The following is a 13,229-nucleotide window of genomic DNA, read 5'->3' as shown; positions in this document are numbered from 1 at the left end:
CATCACCACCAGCCATGCTGAGCAAATTGCTCATTTCTCCACCTGTACTTCAGCATCCCCACCTCATAAATGTAGAAAATAAATATGTCTTTATCATCCATTTGAAATACCTTGAGATTTGTGGGTGAAATTCAGAGCACGGAATTACTATTATTATCCTGCTAATTCAGAGAAAAGCATAAAACTATCACATATGTAAGATAATATTTCTTTGCTATAGCTTAAATTGCTATTTGTGTATTAATATTTCATTTCTCATATTAATATTAATTATAACTATTTCTGTTTAAACATAAAATATTTGTAATACCTACAGAAAAACATTGTGATTATACTAATTTATAGTCACTAGAGTAATTACTTTTCAGTACCAGAGATTCCCACAGCAATGGGAAGAATATTCAAATGTGGATCACACACCCTGGTGCTGGACCAGCCCCTGGAGAAACTCCAGAGCCCAATGTGACAGCCCACCTGCCCAGTGGTCCACAATTATAAATTCCAACAACAGAGGAAAACACAAGAGACTTAAAATAATGTGCTAATTAGTATTTTAAATATATAAGGGCCATTCGAGAAAAAGCACTAAAATATCTGGGAAAATTTAAGGGCTTTTCCAAAATTCCATGTCAAATTTTTATTCAATAAACTAGCAAGTAATTCTTTAAATGTTCTTTATGGTTTTGTGACTAATTATGAGCTAGTGAAGGTAAATCATGCACTTTATAAGTAAACTATTTTCACGTTAGTCTAGTATTCAAAGCACTCTGCATGTTATTGTCAAATCAGGAACGAATCTTTTGCCCAGTCTTGTTTTTGCAAATAAATTTACATCATCAGTATTGTAATGAAATCAAAGCAAAGGTGAGGATGAAGACTTCCTTATTCCATAACATTTTATTTTGGATTAAAAAAACACGTATTCAGATGTCTTCTGAAGTACAGATTATCTTAGTGTTTGGCTCCCTGTGCTCTGTCCCTCCAGTCAGCAATAGAAATGTTGAATTCTCTGGTCAGTTCAGGACATATGTGTAGGCTGATCTGCTAAGAATGTGGTCAACTACTGAGCTAGCAGCTGACAGCAACATCTTCTGAGAGCAGAAGGAAATGTCTCCAGTGATTGTCATGCAACCACCTAAATTCAGCCCCAGCATCCTCACCAAGCCCTCCTCTCCCCCTCCATGAGCACTCCAATTTGTACAGATCTGGCCACTCAAGGTGGCTTCTGGAATGGAGATGCTCTAGGATTTCCTTGCCCATATATTGTGCCAAATGAAGGGAAAAATAACCTTCCATCACTTACAAAGGCCAGATGATCAGCATTCAGATGGGTTTGCCTGCATTCTTGCTGCAAAACGGGCAGGTCCCAGCAAGAATGAAAAGGAGGTTCTACCACACACCTCCAGCCAGAGACTAACCTAGATTTAAACACTTCAAAGCATGTGTTAGAGGGGGTTTGTGTGGAAAGGGAAGAAGGAAAATTAAGCCAAAAACACAGGTAAGAGTTCAGGGTTTGCCTATATGGCAATTAACCCATAATAAAAATGAAGCTTGGCATTCTTTGCAAGGCACTGCCTCTGAAATCTATCATTATTTCCTTCCCAACTCTGACATGCACTTCTAGGAGACAGCAGGAATTTTTGTCAAGGCCAAGGTTACCCTCTTTTTTAACTGAAGTTGCAAGCCCTCATAAAAACCCCAATCCAAGAGCCTGGCTGCACACCCAGATATACCAAGCCAGTATAAAGGGAGGTTTGTACCAGCTCAGCTGATGCCAGTGAAAATCAGATCACTGCACCTTGGTCTGTATGGGTGGCAAAACCACATTTGTGCAGCCAGTCCAGCACATAATTCCCAAGACAAGACTTGGATATGCAAAGACCAATTTAAAAAGCCCAAGGAGACAGAGAAGAGTGATGGATTAAAGGCAGAAGATTGGGTGCTGTGCACAGCCCCTGTGTTCTGTCTGACCCTCAAAGAGGGACACAGCTTACCTAGGGGTACAGGGCAAAATCATACCAAAATAGATTCCAAACCCAGGGTTTAACTAGTTTGCTATCTAGGCCAGGAAACAGTTCTGGAACACATTTAACACAGTTTAATCGCATCAAATCACAGCTGGCCCAGAACTGATTTTAACAACTGTCAACTGCTCCTTGAAACAGGCAAAGCCAAAAAGAAGATCACAGCACACAGTTTACAAAGAGCACAGACACAACCCAAACATCCAGAGCAGCAGCAGCAAAGCAAGGCACATTCAAATCCCATGATCTTTATTCAGATTGGGTTACAAGGAAGTGGGAACTGGGAGGAGTTAATGTCAGTGACAACTGCAAGGCAGAACTAAAGGAGAAACATGTTGCACTGCCACCAGGACACAGCTTGAGAAATCCTAATACTGATGGAGAAAGTTACTGCACTACTTACTGAAAACCCGTGGCCTATTTGAGAAACAGCACTAGCAAAAATAACCTCTCCTCATATCTCATCTCAGCTGAGGAGGGAGGGACAGTCACCAATTAAAAGGGGACTGAGGTGGGAAATGAAAACTGCATATTAAGAATGGTGAAGGAGGCAAAAATAACAAATATGTGCAATAGCACATGAGATTCTTTCCAAGAAATCTCAGTCCAACATTTCTCTGGGCATGGGCTCATGGGTCTGTTAATGCCCTTGAGCAGTGGAATGTCAGGGAACAGAAAGGATTGCTGGGTGCTTGAAAACAGACTGAACACATGGATGGGGAACAAGCCAAAAGTGCTACAAGAAATGCTCCCCACACTTCCAACACACTTGTACTTGCATATTCCTCCTTCCCATCCTCCTGGACCCCAAAGCTTTCCAGACATTAGAAATCAGTCAGAGCAGAGTGAGCTGAAGCTGAACCAGGAATGCAAAGGGAAGGACTGATCCTCAGGGCCTACTCCCCCAAAATCTGTGTTTAGCAGTGCTCAACTAAAGACAGAAGGCCAAAGGAAAGTAAAAGAAGTTTTAAAATTTAGGTGAACTAAGTGAAAGGCTGAAAGCCACTTTATTCACATTTTAAGAAATCAAATGTAATACATATTGGCTTTCAGTCTAAAGCCATAGCAAAAATCTCTGAGATTAACAGTAAACATAAGAAATTTTCCTTTCAAATATGGATTGATAAAGCTGACCTGCAATAAAAGCTTCCAATGAAACTCACAGGCACTGTTCCCCCACATTCTGATAGGAGTCTGCCCTGTAAACATGCTGAACTCAATGAGCATAGCAGAAAACTGTTTTTATAAAATTACATCTCACTCTAAAGAAAATATTTGTATGGCTGTAGCCAGGAGTGTAATAAGGGTCATTGGAAGATCACAGGCACAGAAAACTGAAGAGCCTGCCAGCTTTAGAGTTTTGTGACTTCTACTTTTTTTCCTCAAGATCTAACTTTTCCCCCAAACCAAACATTTCAAGCCTTTTCCATCCTGAGGACAATACTCAATATGTAAATCTCATGCTGTCACCCCATTCTGACCCCTAAAGAAAAATCAAAACTGTTTCCAGCCAAGCAATACAGCAGGCAAAACTACAAGCTACTGTCCAGTTGTACTAAGAAGCCATCAGCACTCAAACTCATGTTGGACTGTCCTCACCAACTCCTAAGAGAAAGGAAACCTCACCTCCAAGCTATAGGTGTGTAACTAATGCTGTAGATCTGTCCTCAGCAAGCTCTGATTGAACTGGAGAAACTTCTTTGTTTAGACAAAACTTATTGCTGCTTTGGCAATTTCATGTTTTGTTTACAGTGGCTACCTTGCCTTTTCTTCTGGCAAAGAAACAAAGATTTAGCAGAATGTGAAAAAAGAAAAAATCAAGACTAATAATGTACTGATTTCTCATCAAGTATTAGAAGTTCCTAATGGCTACTCTTTCACAATTAAAAAAATGCTGTAATTCCAGTGATCATCAAGTATTTGTTCAAAAACTGCTTTAAAAAGCACGTTTGGAGCCCCCACTGTGCTGGCTAATGTCCATTGTGTTTCTAAGGGCCTTCAGAAAGTGTTCCCTCCTCCATGTTCTGTACTGTAAATGAGCACTTAGGCAAAGAGGAAGGAATAGTGTGTAAAAGCCAACTCTGCTTTTAAACAGCTCTCTATCTTTTCCTACTATTTTTTGCACACTTCTTCCCTCCAGACACTTTGCATTTCACCTCTGATTTCATGTTTTTATATTTTAAACTTTTTCACAGGAAGGACTCTCCCTTCACATGAGGGGTTCAGTGATTTTCTGACCCTTTGTCCATTGAATCTTTTTCAGTCTCTTCTCCACAGAGAAATCAATGTACAATCAGCAATGCCTCAGCATGTTAAAGGACAATAAAAACAAAGAATCCTGAACCCTAACCACTACAAGTTTAGCAAAAAGTGCCACCAGCCACCTCTGCCTTTAAACCTCACTGCTGGCTGTGGTGGTGCAGCCCAGTCCCTGGGGTTGTCTCTAATCTCACCTCACTGTGCACTGAGCATTTCAGACCACCAAGCTGACATAAAACCGCTTTCTGCTGATGCAGGATCAAAGACCAGAGCCAATGGAATGACACCTCAGTAAGGGGAATTTGCCAAAGAGCACCAGGCCTCACACACCAGGGCTTCATCCTGCACTGTGTCCATCCAGAATGAGCACTTGGTGGAGAAGAGTAGGATACACTCACTATTACACAGGAAAATACAGATGTGGGTCTCAGAAAGTATTAAATCATCCTGCTCTGTGCTGTTACAGGCAAGCTTGTTCCAAGCATGGTTAACCAGGAGAGGACAGAACTGAAACTCTGCTGTCAGACCCAGGAAACTTTCCAGTTCAGACATGACTCCAGGCCAGGGTTGGAGCTCAGCTCTTCCCTTTGTCCAGGATCACAAAAGGAAATAAAAGTAAAATCCTTGACACTGCACAGCACACTTGAACAGGAAAAAGATAAGGGCCCCCCAGCAGCACTGCCATTCAGAAGGCAAGAGCATGGTTCATCCCTGGTAACACCAAAGATTTTTCTAATTTCTAATATGCACTTCAATCTAACAGGATGTTGTTTACATGATTTTAATATGAACAGGAACACAACAGAAAATGCTTCTAAGATAGGATCTTAGTGATTATGGGAGTGTTCTTCAAAACACACTGAGAATGGAATAAGGCAAGTGGTATTTACCATAGCTTCCTCACCACTTCTGGATCACAAAGAGAGCCAGATCAACCCTAATTATCTTCTAACTTGACAAAATACCTATACTGTCAAAAAAACTTCTATGAGGCATATTTCGGAAATGACCTTACAAGTTTATCCTTGCAGAAGTGACAGACACCAGCAGCAGTACATCCAGTCTGTCTTTGCTAGAAAGAAAATTACATCTGAAAAAACCAAGTACCTGGAAACCACCTAATGTTGAGTATGCAAGGGTTGTGTCAAAGTGGAACTCACTACTGCAGAGTCAGCTACCTACAACATCTTTAAAACAAATCTCTGAAATTGCTGCCATATCTATTGTTCTCTACAAAACATCCTCATTACAGGAAATCCACTACTAGGATACATCTGAAGATGTAATTATTAGTGTGATATTTGTTTCTCTTCTAATGAATCTCACCAAACATAAAACCTGAGACTGTCCTACTACTCATTAAAAACATGTTATTCTGGAGACAAAACTGGTGAATAGAGCTAGAGATGAAAACTGCACAACTGGAAATGTTATTTAGCTGTAAGTAAACATTAAAAGTTCTCCAGTTTAGCTTACACTGGTATTTAACAGCAGGACATAGATAACTTTTTCAAATAGTCTAACTTGAGGCCTAAGCCACCTTATCTGTGCATAATTTTAATGCCAACATCTGGTCCTCTACAGGCAACACTTAATTCATTGAACTTAAAAAGAAAAATAATATCCAACTATACAAAGAGTTTTTACTTCAGGCAGCTGTATTTCAGCAGGATAAAACTTAAAATTAAGCTGTTCCATCAGAACCACCTTCTCTTCACTGAGATATTGTTAACAGAGGAGAAAAACCTTCTATCAAGTTCAAAGGACAAATTGAGGTTCAAGTTTATCAATGTATTTCAGCAAATGGATAAAAGGAAGAGGAGTACTAAAAATGGCAAACATACCAGTCAGAACTAGGCCAATGTTGTGGAGAATCTAATATGAAGGCTCAAGCCAATCGTTGATTAGGTTTGCCCTTGGACATAAGTAGCAGAAACTATGGCACACTAACTATGAGGAGGCACAAAGGCAAGGAAAATACAGGCTCAAGAAAAGCATACCAAAAACTGTATTGATTGCAACAGAAGTTGCTATTCTGTAATCCTGAAATATGAAAACAAGCCTTCCCTAGTGTCAAAATGTATCAGTTTTCCACGGTTTTCACTATTATGTGCTATCTGCTAAAGCTGTTTTTCAGACACTGAGAATCTGAACTATATTGTTCAATTTTATATATATATATATATATATATATATATATATATATATATATATATATATGGTGGTTTTTTGAAACGTTTCATCTGAAGCATTCCAAGCTGATAACCTTTATCCAAATACATAAAACAAGAGCCATGTCAAATGCACTATAAATAGCATTAATAGTAAGGAATCAATAACATCCAAACCTTTAGGTAACATCTTATTAATCCGCCCTTGGCATGCATGGGCACACTGCTGTAACGGCTCTCAAAATGCAATAGTCAAAGGTGAAGGACACAATTTGTTCAACTAGTTAATGCAACTGCTATTTAACCAACAGAGCCACTAAAATGCCACCTAATGAAATACTCCGTACCATGATAAGCAGCAGAGACAAGCACGATAAACACGAAACGTTTTTCTAAGAAAATATATTAGAAGTCCTCAGGGCTGTTACCGATCTGTCATATTTTCTTCCGAAGGCATGTAAAGATCTACATTTGACAACAACCATTTTAATCTGTGGTTCTCTCCCCCCCTCCCCATTTCTTGTACCGCGCCCAACACAATGGTACAACTGCATCTCCCAGGTATCGCCTTGGTATTTATTTCTGCTTTCACAGTGACAAAGGTCAACTCTGATGCTCCAAAGATGCTTGCAGCAAAGCTGGGTGAGCGATATTTCTAACGACATACCCATACACTGGTTTACAGAAATCCAGCCTCCATGAGATGTTTTAATCTGACAAATTAAAATGGTTGGGAAACGCTATTTGGGTAACGGAATCGGCCGCCACAAGCATTGCTGAGAGGGGAGCAATAAAAGGTCTTTAAAATAGGTCACTTTCAGCCAAATCCCACACCAGCACCGAACAAAATGGTATATACACTGAAAACTCACCGCTTGGGGAGGAGCGAGGGGCATGGAGAAAAAAAAAAAAAAAAAGAAAGAAAAAAAAAGGGAAGGGTGAAAAAAATAAAAGGGCATAAATCCGCGCGGATCTCCGAGGGACCCCAAAGCCCCTCTGGGGTTCGGGGCTCGGCCGGCGGAGCCCCCGGGGGAGCCGCAGACAAAAAGGGCCGCGGCGCTGGGCACGCCTGGCCGCGGGGCCGCCCCGGCCCCAGCCCTGGGCCTCCGGCGGCCCCTGACAGCGGGGAACATCCCTCCGCCCGCGGCCGCCCCTCCGCGGGAAGCGCCATTTCGCCGCCCGCTCCCCCGCCGGTGCTCGGCGGCGGCGGCCCCGACCCTGCGGCACTGCCGCAGAGCGCGGCGGGGGAGGCGCCGGCCCCACCGGGCCGCCCCCCCCACCCGCCGCCTCCCGCACCCTCCCGGGGCCGCCCCGGCCGAACCCCCGCCGCGCTGCCTGCCTTACCCTCCGCCGCAGCCGGGCTGGGAGCGCCGGTCGGCCCCCCGCGGAGGAGGAGGAGGAGGAGGAGAAGGAGGAGGAGGAGCGGGGCAAGGGGCGGCGGCCCCGCGGGGGGAGGCGCCCCCGGAGGGGCGTCGGGCCCGGCCCCCGCGGGTGCCCGGGCGCGGCGGGCACAAAGGCGGCGGGGCACGGCACCTAAGATGGCAGGGCGGGCGCGGCGGAGCGCTCAGCCGCCGCCACCGCCGCCACTACCACCGCCGCCGCCGCTGCCTGGGCCCCGCTCGCCGAGCCGCGGCCAGGCCGCGCCGCGGAGACGCGGCGTGCGGGAGGGCGGGCGGCGCCGGCCGTGCCGCCGCGGCGGAGCGGGTCCGTGTGCCGGGCCGCGATCGCTGCCGCCGCCCCGCCGCCACCTCCCCTCAGCGCCGCCCCGGCTCCGGCTGCGCCGCCGCCGCCGCTCCGCGCTGCCCGCAGCCAGCGGCCCCCGCCCGCCCCTCTCGCGAGACTTCGCCGCCCTCTCCCTCCCCCCCCACCACCGCGGCCGGCGGGAGGGGCTGGGGGCGGCGGGGGGAGCAGGGGCGGGGCCGCGAGGGGGCGGTGGAGGGGCAGTTGTGGCGCGGGGGCGGGCGGGGCTGCGTGAGGAGCGAGCGGCGGGCTCAGGGGTCCCGGCTGCGAGGGGCGGGCGGCTCTCGGTGTGAGGGTCTCTCCGAGGATGTAGTGTCTGTGTGAGGGTCTCTGTGGGGAGAGGGCGTTGGTCTGGTGGGCTGTTGTGAGGAGGGGGCAGCCGGTTGTGAGGGGTTATGTGGGGCGGAACCCTTGGTGTGAGGGGGTCTTGGAGAGGGGTCGTTGGTGTGAGGAGAGGGTAACCTAACCAGCTGTGAGGAGAGGTTTTGGCGTGAGGGGCAGTTTTAGGGGACAGGTGAGGGGTTGCTGAGGGATAGGAGAACAGGAGAGAGCTGGCTGAGGGGAGTTTGGGACAGAGGTTTTGTGGAAGCCCCATGTGGCGACACTGAGGGCTGAGCAGGGCCTGAGGGAGCAGATGGTGAGGGGCTGCTGCTGAGGCCATTTGAGCTCAGACAGCATTTTGAGGGGCAGCAGGCCTGAGGGAGAATGAGGAAAGGTGTGGAAGGGAGGCAAGAGAGATGAGGGGCTCAGCAAGGGGATACATGGGGCCAGGACGTGTGTATGGGAGAGGCCTGACACGGGTGGGAGCTTTTTGAGGGCAATGTGGCAGAGGACAGTGGGTTTGGGGCAGGCTGGCTGTGGTGAGGCCATGGAGCCAAGTGGAGCTGCCTCTTTGGCCAGGAGCAGCTCATCTACAGGCAGTGACAATCCCAGGAGGTGGTAGGTGACTGCTCTAGTGTAGCTGCCCTCACCAAATGGGTGTATTTCAGCTGCCCTTGGCCAAGCTGTATCTGGGTTGTGGCCAGAAGAGGGAAAAAAAATCTCATGGGTTGAGCACATGGTCTCCTAAACTGTACCCTTGGCTCACAGTGGTGGGTGTTGAACTTGGTAGGTTGTTGAGCCTTTGTGTGCTTTGGTATCTCCATCTACGAAGCAGAGATAACAGTTGGCTTCATGCAGGGATTAATTATCGCATCTTGTAGTCACGTATTTGTTTATTTGTTTTTGCTATAGATTACAGCTGGAGGAATTCTAAACAGTCCACTCCTCCTTGTCATGGTGTTTGAGCGCATTGTGCTCCTGTCTGAACAGAGGAAATCACTGAGGTCAGTCTCCCTTGTGTTTATCGTTGCTTTCCCTTTCAGAAGTAGGGGGACAAGGAATCATCAAAATAACAATTTGTACTGACATCCTGATAATAAATTAATAGAAACAGTTACATAAGACACGAAGTTTGTCAAAGGTGTGTTTGTAGGGATGGCTTCCGTTTTTAACTTCAGAATTACACTGCAGGCACAGTGCGCTCTGTTATAAAGTATTCTGCAAATACTCAATTTTGAGATGTCCCCAGTATGAAATTATACAACTCTGTAAATCCAGTATTACTGCTACTGCTGAAATAAAACAGATGAAACAAACGTCCTTCCATTTTCCACATAATCTAACAGAAAGCTTTGTATCCAGCAGGTGTTGAGGTGATCCTGGATACAGCTTAGGTGAATTTTGCATTTACCTTTAGACAGGCAGAGCTATTGGGGATTTTAATTTGGGATGGGGAGACACCTGAGGAATGTTATTGGCCGTAACCATTGTGGACCACATCTAGAGTTTTGTGAACTTGTCCCAAAGTGGTCTGATACTTTGCCTTTTCAAATTCCTATAGGAAAAGTGAGACAAACGTGGATCACTTCAAACATATGTTGTTGTGGGTATTGGGAGAGGCAAACTAAAGGTTTATCTGATGATCTCAACCTTGAAGTTGGCAGCTTTGACAGGAAACTTGGTTTCATTCATCTGCCAAAGATATTTGTAGTGTATCATTTGACAAGTTAAAAGGCATTTTTGTAATGACACAAAAATAAAACCATCCGCTTTCTGAAACTACAGTTTCTGTCTTCTGAAATAATACGGGAAGCACGCTTCTGGGGAAATTAAGGGCATGTTTAAAAGGTAAACATTTGTGTTTTCAAATTTTGGAAGAATGGTGTTTAATGTGAATCTGCTCAGTGTGGCCTATTGATTCTAATTTGGTTTTGTACTTGTTTTGTCGAATTAGTGGGTATAATTTGCTTTTGGAGATGGGAGAACAAAATGGAGCAGTAAGAGAGAGTGATCCGCCCACGGGGTCAAAAGGTGGAATTAACAATCAGGTTCTTCTGAATCTTGATCTTGTACTTCTTCCTGCAGACAAATTGCCTGTAAAGCTCATGAATTATGAGAGCTAGCAAGGTCCATGGAGCTAACCCAGCAAATGCCAGCAGAGAGTCTGGGCCACAGCTCTTAGTGTTACACACGTGAAAGATAATGAGAGGTCTAGGGAAAAATCCTCAGAGTCTCTTAACAGTGGCTGTGGAAAAATGTGAATAATGCTTTGCCCTTAACTATCAAGTATTTTACTTGAAATGCTAGATCTGCATTTGATATGTATTCAGTGACTGCTTCAAAAATATACAGTATAGTCTGTGAACAGACTGGAAAAAGTTCACTGAAATTCTGATGGAACAGCCAGTGTGAAATTTATGTTTATTGTCGCCAGCTGAACTAAACAGCACATTTAGCTCTCCTAGTCCATTGCTTTAGGTGTGTTCTTGCTGCCTTCTCAAAACACCATACTAAGTATCTAGAAAGTTACTTCAACTTCATTTGCTAATTTCCTGATGCAAATTTAGTCCACTTAAGAACTAAACAGGTTTATGTATGTCTGCATCTGGGATTTGCACCAGTCTATCTGTCAGATAGCTATACCCAAAGTTAATTCTGTCTGAAGGAGGTGCCAGAACATCAATAAATAAATATTACAAATTGCCTAGCGGTTCAGCTGACAGGCAGAACTGGTTTCAACACATTGCTCCCAATGTGCTGCTGCAGAGCTGGCCCTGGACTAGACCCATAGAACATTCCAGCATGGACAGGACCTTTAAGAGCTTGCACCAGCTCTCCATGATATTGTAGGAGAGGAAGCGGAGAACAATGCTGAGTCCAACGGAAACTGTGGCAAGAATTTCTTCAAGGCACATTGTAATTACTCGAGCAGGGAGTTTGGCCAGGACATTGGGGTTAACACCCCTGCTCCTGTAGAGGTGTCACAGTTTATTTTTTTTAATGACTTGAAGTGATGAGAAGCTTGGCTTTCTGTCTCAGCAGAATGACACCAGTTCAAGCAGTGTAAACTTCTTATGCCAATATGAAGGTGCTGGTTCAGAACCAACTCAGAGCAGCGATGGGGCCTAGTACAGTAATCATTGCTTTATAAATACTTGCAGTAGATAAGAAAGATAAGAGTGTGATTAGGGCACAGTTTCAGGTGCTGTAATTATAGCCATGCCTTCCTCAGCCTTTGGTCCAAATGCTGCTTGAATCTGACCATTTTTAAGCAAACAATTGTAAATTTTAGAAGAAATCGTAGAACTTGAAGCAGAGAAATTTGGTTATTAGTTATATAGCAGCTGTGGACAGCAGTTATCAATGCTTTTTCTTAGAAACTTGTTATCATACAAGCAGAATGTAATTTAGCCAATTCTTTCATGCCATTGGGATTTTTAGAAAGTGTTCTTTGTATGTATGATGTACTAATTTAGAAACTAACTTTCAGCTTGTTTTCTGCTTGCTGAGAAGATAAGCACTTGTGTGTTTTAGTGAATGACTAGTTGTGCAATGCACAAGTGAGGAATTGTTTTGATTTTACTAGCACATGAAACCTGCCATCATTCCTATAGTGCACTTTGGGCCATTATTATGGGTTATGAGGTTATACAGGAAAAACATGTTCTAGAGAAAGGCTGGTCACAATAAACGAGGTAGAGTCTTCCAGATTACAGCAATCTGGTTTTGTATCAATGATGTCAATGCTTGGGTACATCCACTGGGATGAAGATACCATGTCAGGCAGTGTTCCTCTGACAGTTCTGTTGTAAGGACAAAAATGAAGCAATACTGACATTGTTACGTAAATGCTTTTGTATTCTATGACAACATTTATAATACTTCACTCTTCTCTTTCCTTTTGTTAGATGCTCCTTGCTGTGCACTTATGATTGTTCCATGAGTTGAGTGGTTTTAGCTGTTAGGAAATGGGGAAATGGTGGCACAAGAAGAAGTACTTGCCGAGGTCATATGGGAAATTAGCGTCAGAGACATAAACAGAATCTCAGCCTTCTGACTCTGCCCTCTGAGAAACCAGACAAAAGTGGAAAAGTGGCTTCCAGTGTGACTCAACAGCTTTTCCTTCCCCAACCACTGCCATACTGGGCAATTACAAATAAATGCCAGTAGGTCGTTTCCACCTGAGTCAAACAGGTTTCCAAGGGACTCTAGGTACCATGTCTTCTGCTAGTGAGGCCTCTTCCATGGGCCTTTGCAATAAATTTCCTTTGAAATCTTCTCAGAATTTTGGAACAAACTGTTTTTTGGGCCATGACAAGGAGAGTCTGTTTAGGTATCTCAGATTTTTCCCAGCAGCAGGGCTGAAGGGGCTTTTACTCTGGCATTGGTTCACAATACCTGCAATGGGTACATGGACCAGTATTATGGAGTCCTTGATCTTGAAGAGTGACTGATGGAAAGAAGCAGCACAGGAAAGGCCTTGGCTCTGGTCCTTGGATGGATGGGTAAGAAGAGGCCTTTGGCAGAGAAGGGAGAAAGGTGACTAATAATGTGAAACTGGGAGGAAACTCATTTCAGTTATGCAATCTGCTGGCTTGCTTTCTTTGAGGGAAGACACCTTTTGTTAGTTGTTCCACTGGCACTTGCTGCTCATGCTGTCTTCTGAACAGAAATCTAAACCAATTATTTCTCTGCTTGACTTAGGAAGCTTAAT

The 13,229-nt window shown here is 44.6% G+C and overlaps 1 protein-coding gene across 1 annotated transcript in view; it reads right to left on the bottom strand.

Annotated features, from left to right (window-relative positions):
• The window catches only part of TAOK1 (TAO kinase 1), a 66,019-nt gene extending 58,125 nt beyond the window's left edge, over positions 1–7,894 (bottom strand). Inside the window, exon 1 of the mRNA XM_058817584.1 lies at positions 7,799–7,894. The gene's annotated coding sequence lies outside the window, so the exon portion shown is untranslated. The remainder of the gene's footprint in view (positions 1–7,798) is intronic.
• Between the last annotated feature and the right edge of the window lie 5,335 nt (positions 7,895–13,229).

Source organism: Ammospiza caudacuta, chromosome 20, assembly GCF_027887145.1.
Source record: "Ammospiza caudacuta isolate bAmmCau1 chromosome 20, bAmmCau1.pri, whole genome shotgun sequence".
Taxonomy (NCBI): Eukaryota; Metazoa; Chordata; class Aves; order Passeriformes; family Passerellidae; genus Ammospiza; species Ammospiza caudacuta.
This window is presented reverse-complemented; position numbering and strand designations above follow the sequence as displayed.